We start from the raw sequence: 7,842 nt of genomic DNA on the forward strand, positions 1-7,842 counted from the left end.
TAGTTGTTCATACTCTGATCCAAAACATAAAATCAGATCTAATAAGGATAAAAAGGTCTACCCAAAAAGGATGACCCTTACCATTTACTCGACCTCTTCAAGAGCTCGGACACGACAAAGATGGACCAGCTTTACTTTTACAAAATAAGTAACTGCTTCCCCAAATCTCTACTACTATAAAGGGAACGGTCATCCACCAAAAAAAGTGGAACTTCTCTAGAAAAGGTGGTTATCGGCTCTACTATAAATATACTGACACCCCTTAGGTATATTCACGTTCTAATATACTAAAAGCCTGCCTAAAACCTTTGCTAACTTAACATTCGGAGTCTCTTGCAGGTACGACCCCCCACCTTCTCACAACAAACTTGGACGGCGGCACCTTGGCACAAGAACAAGTCAGACGCTACCTCACAAAGAGTTTGGACCTCACATTCAAGTCCAAATCATCGTTTCAGGTAACCTGCAGAACATTGGCGCCATTGCCGGGGACCTGGAATTCAACACTTGATGATGACGGATGACCAATACGAAGATGGTCACATAGCATCTGAATTAGAACCAGAGCCCAACCGTGATAACCTCACATTTGCAATACCTCCACCTCGGAAAAGAATGCACATTCCCCACGGAGAAGGGACATCGGGAAACCCCCAGCCAAGGCGGATCCAATCAGAGGTTCATCTGCCAGAAGACGAAAATTCTCCACATCCGACGGAGATACTAGGTTTGGTCTACGGTCACCGTGGACGACTGGAGCAACTTGAACTAGAAGCTGAACGACAACAGAAAGCAAAATGGGAACTGTGAAGGGAGGTGCGACGACGAAAAGAGTTGGAAGAAAAGCTCTTAAGATTGGAAGCTGACCTCCAAAGACGGGGTAATCGCGCATATAGGGAAGAACTTTGGGAGGTGAAGATCCGTTCGTTGAAGAGATCATGCGGGTTAGAGTACCAAGAAATTTCAAAACCCCCGAAGCATCATCTTAGCAACTTCAAAGTTGGATGTACCTAGCTGACGCCTCTGATTCTACTCGTTGCAAAGCCACGATGAAGTGGTTCGATAACTTACCTCTCAAGTCGGTGACTTGTTTTGACGACCTGGCAAGGAAGTTTCTTACTAGATTCTCAATTTAGAAGAATAATGTGAAGCATGTCTTGAGCTTGCTAGGAGTCAAACAGGAGATCAGAGAGATACTTCGGGATTACATGAAAAATATTCAACAAAGCATGCTTGGAAATACAAAATTTACCTACTGATGCATTCAAAATGGGATTAGTTAATGGCCTTAAAGAAGGATCGCTCTCTCAATCCATATCTAAGCGACACTCGACTTCCTTGTATGAAGTGAAAGAACGGGTAGCAAAGTACTTCAACATGGAAGAAAATTCCCGACTAAGAGAGCCTCTCTCAAGGCCCACTCTGCCCTACCCACCTCGAAAAAAAGAGAAAGAAGCCAAGAAAAAAGAGAAGTACAACTCGAAAATACCTCGAAGGTATCATAATTATACTCTACTTTGAGTCTCTTTCATAGATATTTACAGGGAGATATGTCACACCGAGAAGCTTCCACCTCCTCGACCAATCAAACACAAAAGACAGGAAGTCGGACGGAATATTGTGAGTACCACAAGCTTTATGGACATTCTACCAACGACTGCTATGATTTGAAGAATGACATTGAAAAGTTATTCAGAGAAGGTCGACTAGACAGGTACTTGGTGGAAAGGTCGGATGAAAAGGAAAAGAGATGAAGAGGGAAGACGGCAAGAATGACCACCTCAAACTCCTGAACGACGCATACACATGATCAATTGAGGGTTTGTCGGAGGAGGAATCTCGAAGTCATCACAAAAGAGTCATCTTAAAGAGGTGTACCAAGTCGGGAAGGATAACAGAACTCCTGACTTACCATCCATCTCGTTCACTAAAGAAGATGCTTAGGGGGTAACACCTGGCCATGACGATCTAATGGTGATAACGATGATCCTCGCCAATGCAAACATCCATAGAACCCTAGTGGATCAAGGTAGCTCGGCAGATATATTATTTAAGCCCGCCTTTGATAAATTTGAACTGGAAGAAAATGATCTAAAGTTGTACCCCAATAATCTCTTCGGACTAGAGGACACGCTAATCTGACCTCTTGGGTTTATCTCTCTGTACACTACTTTTGGAAATGGCACAAATTCAAAGGCGTTAAGCATCAATTACATCGTGATTGACGTCACTTCAGCATATAATTCCCGTAATAGGTCGTACAACTTTGAATCGACTTGTAGCAGTTGTCTCTACATCTCATCTGTGCATGAAATTTTCCACTGTAGAAGGAATTGCCACCATAAAGGGAGATAAAAAACTAGCACGCAAGTATTACAATGAAAGCCTTAATTTAAAAGGCAGTCCGGGAGAAAGGAAGTCAACACTATCGAGCTTGGAGGTGTTCAAACTCGAGAAGAACTACGCCCCCAACCTGGAGAAAAGATAGAAGAAGTACAAATTGGAGATCATCTTGAAAAGACAATGAATATATGGGCTAATATAAAAGGAGGTCTAAAAGCACAGCTCATAGATCTCCAACGAAGAAACTCCGACCTCTTCGCTTGGAAAGTCTTTGATATGCCTAGTATAGATCCCGACTTGATGTCTCATAAGCTCGTTGTATACCTGGGTTCCATACATATTCAGCATAGGTTTTGGAAACTTGGGCCCAAAAGGACACAGGTCGTGGAAGAGTAGGTGCACGCCCTATTGAATGCAGGATTCATAAGAGAGGTAAAGTATCTATTATGGCTGGCCAATGTAGTTTTGGCAAAGAAATAGAATGGAAAGTGGAGGATGTGTGTCGATTACACTGACCTCAATAAAGCTTGCCCCAAAGATCCATACCCTCTCCCAAGTATTGATACTCTGGTCGACTCAACCTCAGGTTATCGGTACTTGTCCTTTATAGATGCCTACTCGGGGTACAATCAAATCCTGATGTACAACCCAGACCAAGAAAAGACCTCTTTCATCACTCCTACGGCTAACTATTATTATGTAGTAATCCCTTTTGGATTAAAAAATGTTGGAGTCACATACCAGCGATTGATGAACAAGGTGTTTTTCCTTCACCTAGGGAAATTCATGAAAGTTCATGTGGACGACATGCTCGTCAAAACTAAAGACAACCTAGACCTCTTGTCCGACCTCTCTGAGGTATTCTCCACAATCAGAAAACATGAAATGAGACTAAACCCCTCAAAATGCACCTTCGCAGTAGAAATTAGAAAGTTCTTAGGTTTCATACTCACTCAAAGGAGCATAGAAGCAAACTTGGACAAATGCGCAACCATACTAGAGATGAAGAACCCGACTTGTCTCAAGGAATTCCAACAGCTAAATGGAAGGCTGACGACGCTATCCAGATTCTTGGTAGGGTCAACATTGAAGTCACTACCCTTATATTCAATCCTCAAAAAGGGAAAACAATTTGAATGGTCCCAGGAGTGTGAACAAGCCTTTCAAGGCTTTAAAGCATTCCTGGGCCAACCACCCATACTTACCCGACCTATTGTGAGAAAAGAGCTCGTCTTGTACTTGACAGTGGCGAACCGAGCTATAGCTTCAGCCTTGATCTGGAAGATGAAAATGGGCAGCAACCTATCTACTTTGTCAGTAGAGCTTTACAAGGAGCAGAGCTGAACTATCAAAAGATAGAAAAGTTTACGTATGTCCTTATCCTTACCTCCCGAAGGTTCCGACCTTACTTTCAAACTCACACAATAAAGGTCCATACTATTTAACCAATGAAACACATTCTACAAAAGACGAACCTAGTAGGAAGGATGCTACAGTGGATTGTAGAACTGTCCGAATTCGATTTGAAGTATGAAGCTCGGACAGCAATCAAATCTCAATATCTAGCTGACTTTGTAGCTGAATACATTGAAAGTCAGGAAAGCCCAACTACATGGAGCCTATACGTAGATGGATCATCCAATAAAACCGGCAGTGGAGTAGGTGTCATCCTGGAAAGTGAGCAAGGAACTCGGATAGAACTCTCGCTAAGGTTTGAGTTTCCCTCTTCTAATAACCAAACAGAATATGAGGCCTTGCTTGCTGGCTTTAAGCTGGCCAAAGAAGTGGAGGCACAAACGCTGATAGTGTTTAGCGATTCACAAGTGGTAACTTCACAAATTAACGACATTTATCAAGCCAAGGACCCCAACATGAAGTGATATTTAGATGACACACGGGAACAATTAGCTCAGTTCTCAGAATGAGAAGGCTTTGTAGAGCTCGACGCGTGGCCGCAAACGGTGCGACGATCGGAGCTTTGGATTGTGAGATTTGTGGGATTGTAGGTGATGTTAGGGTTAAAGCTTCTCCTTCTCCTCCCTTGACATGCTCAGTGTGCCTTTACTTATGAGGGAGGAAGGAGCTGAGTTTGGTTCTTTTATTTGATGGGCCTTGGGCCCGGTTCGGGCTTAGTTTGGCCCGTTCGACCCAATTTTAGGCCAAAACCTTTAAAATTAGTGTCAAAATTTATATTTTAATTAATTATAACCCATTAAACTATAAAAATTTAATTTTCTAATTTTTTTATTAATAATTAATTTATTAGCTAATTATTCACTAATTACGCGGAGTTTACACCCATGGCTGCCTTTTCCTTTTTCGCTTTAGCCCGAGCTTTCTCTAAGTTGAACGACAGCCCATCCCTCTCCTCCTCCGGTTCCTTCTTGATCTCCTTCAACCTCTCCACTTTAGCTCGAGCAGCCACCAGAGAGTTGTGAGTGGCGCTGATAGGAGTCTTCTTTAACTCCCTGGCCAGGACAACACATACACCCGTAGTCCGAATTCCATTTCGGGCCATGAGTTGAAGGAGGTTTTGGATAGCCACATCGTCTATGCTGATATGGCTATAAGGGATAATGTTTTTCTCACTCAAAGCAAGCCCGTTAAATCTCTTATCGTAATACTACCCCCTTGGCAGTTTTTTGTCTTTTAAGAGGCAGTTTAGAGGAAGAAGGAGAATGACGGACCCCAGCACTTCCCGAAGAAGAGTTAGGGGTAATCAACCGAGTTGCTGGGACTGGAATAACCTTCTTTGAAGCTGAGGTACTCGAGTCCAACTTCTTGGGAATAGATCGGATAGAAATATCTCTGATTTTTCTTTGTTGTATACCACGAGCAACGACGTTCTTTCTGGTGGCTTGTAGTGTCTGAGGCTGCAGATTTCGGAGGCATTTTTTTCTGCAAATCAAAAGAAAAAGTACATTAATTACCAAGACAAATCATATCCAAAAGTCATAAGCTAAAGGTAAGGAAGCTACCTAACTCGGATCGAAGCTGACCTGGGTCTGCTAAGAATTTTTTAGTGTCCAAGTGAGGAGTTCGACCCCAACACTCTTGAAACAAGTCAACTATGTTCTTCTCAAGGTCATCTAAGGCATCTACACTATATTTAGCTATCACAAGCTTCTCTTCCCAGTATAACAGGAAACATGGCTCATTATTTTCATCCAAGAAAAAAGGTCGGACCCCTTCTACAACTCAGATTTTGAAAAAAAAAATTTGAAATCATGAAACGACTTATCAAAAATGGAGAAAACCTTCCTACCCTGGATGGCACGAAAGGAAATCCAAGCTAGCTTTTTTTGCACCAAAAGACTTGGTTAGAACAAAAAGATAAAAGAAAACTTTGAGGGAAGGTCAGACATCAAGTTCTCAACATAGAAGTTGGTATATTTTGAGAAAAGCCTAAGAATTAGGGTGAAGTTGGGAACGAGCAACATTGCAAGTTCAGAGGACATTACTCTCAAAGTCGGTAAAAGAAAGGTTAACATCTAACTTCGAGAAAAAAATAGTCATAAGCATAAAAAATGGACGTTCCGACTTATCTAAAGGGGAAAAGCATACCCTCTCCTCGGGATCAGCCACTACTATTTCATAGTTTTGCTCATCTTCCCAATTCTCACTAAGCCTATGGTGCCTACGAAAAGTCTCAGCGTATTCTTTATCGACTATAGGGACAACGGTAAGGACAAAAGCATCTACCCAAGTTAAAAAAGAAGAAGGGTGCGAAGTATTTTATAAGAGGGGCAAAGGGGACATTTCGTATCCCTCTTTAAAGCCACACGTAGATTTTAAGGGAACTGCCGCGTAACGTTCGCTCCTCATTTACACTTTGTTTGGATGGAAGATGAAAAATGGGAGGAACAAAAATGGGAGGAAAGAAAATATAAGGAAAGAAAATGAGAGGAAAAGTTGATTTTTTTTATGTTGTTTGGATAAAGAAAAAATGGATGGAAAAAAAAGTAGGAGAAAAATCATAACCAAGTGAAATTACATTAATATCCTTCATTTTTCTTTTGCTTTTAATGTTAACACTATGGATGAATTGGTAATTTGACTTTCAAGTTTTCCATCTATTTTCCTTCCTTACATTTTCTTTTCTTTTGATTTCCATTGATCTAAACAGTGCGTTAAAGTAAGTAACGTTTTAAACTTTTAAAAACACGTCGAATACCCAATCTCCTAAAGGCGGCGTACCCGGTAACGAAAACCGAAGTCACAAGATACTTGAACCCAACCTCATGAAAGTTCGAACTCAAATAAGGGCACTGTTCATACTCGATCCAAAACTTAAAGCAAGACCCAATGAGAATAAAAAGGCCTACCCCAAAAAGGATGACTCTTACCATTTACCCGACCTCTTCAAGAGGCCGGACACGACAAAGATGGACCAGCTTTACTTGTGCAAAATAAGTAACTATCTTCCGAAATCTTTACTATTATCTCTATCTCACATAAAATATAGACTCCAACAAACTTCCAAAATAAAAGGAATAATCATCTACCAAAAAAAGTGAAATTTCTCTAGAAAAAGTGGTTATCAGCTCTATTATAAATAAATTGACACTCCTTAAGTATATTCACGTTCTAATCTACTAAAAACCTGTTTAAAACCTTTGCTAACTTAAATATCGGAGTCTTTTACAAATATTACCCCCTCTTCCTTACGAAAAACTCAGACGACGACACTTCGACACAAGAATAAATCGAATGCTGTCTCACAAAAAATCTAAACCTCATATTCAGATCCAAATGATCGGTTTCAGCTAACTTCCGAACAATAGCTGTTTTTTAAAGGTTCATATAGTATTTTTGTTAATACAAAAAAAAAAAAAACTAATATCAATAAGAATCTGAATGTATTATTGGAAACATATTAATAAGGTATAATAATTTAATCTTAACTATAATATTTAATTCAACGGACCAAAAATATGTTTCTGACTTCTCGCATCAAAAATAGATCTCATATGATATATTACATTAACAATAGATAGATATTTAATTTAACTCTTGAAACACTTTTTGCTTATTTATTTTCAGAATAACATCTTTTAAAACGATGTATTAAATCGAGTGAAAACTGAAAAGTGCAATACCAATTACACTGGAACCATTTTAGTGAAAATTATAAACTACTAAAATTGTTGATTTAATTATGATTGAACTTTTTAATTAAAAAATTATAGTTATACACCTGCTTTTTTCACATGATCCAACTGTTTTTTGTAACATAATATAAATTTCAACTCTCCGATTAGATAGCGATATTTATAGATTTTAAATTTAAATATATAGTAAATAAACTGAAAAAAATTCACCGAGATAAAAGTCGAAAAAAACTGAAAACAAATCCACCTATAAATGATAAGAAAGTGAATCAATCAATCAGAAATTATATGATCCACCTTGGATATGAATACTTGAATAGGCAGCCGTTAAAGTGAAACTAAATTAATCAGCAGAACAAATTTCCAGAATTAAATGCTTAATTTGGCT

Source organism: Arachis ipaensis, chromosome B03 (assembly GCF_000816755.2).
Source record: "Arachis ipaensis cultivar K30076 chromosome B03, Araip1.1, whole genome shotgun sequence".
Lineage (NCBI taxonomy): Eukaryota > Viridiplantae > Streptophyta > Magnoliopsida > Fabales > Fabaceae > Arachis > Arachis ipaensis.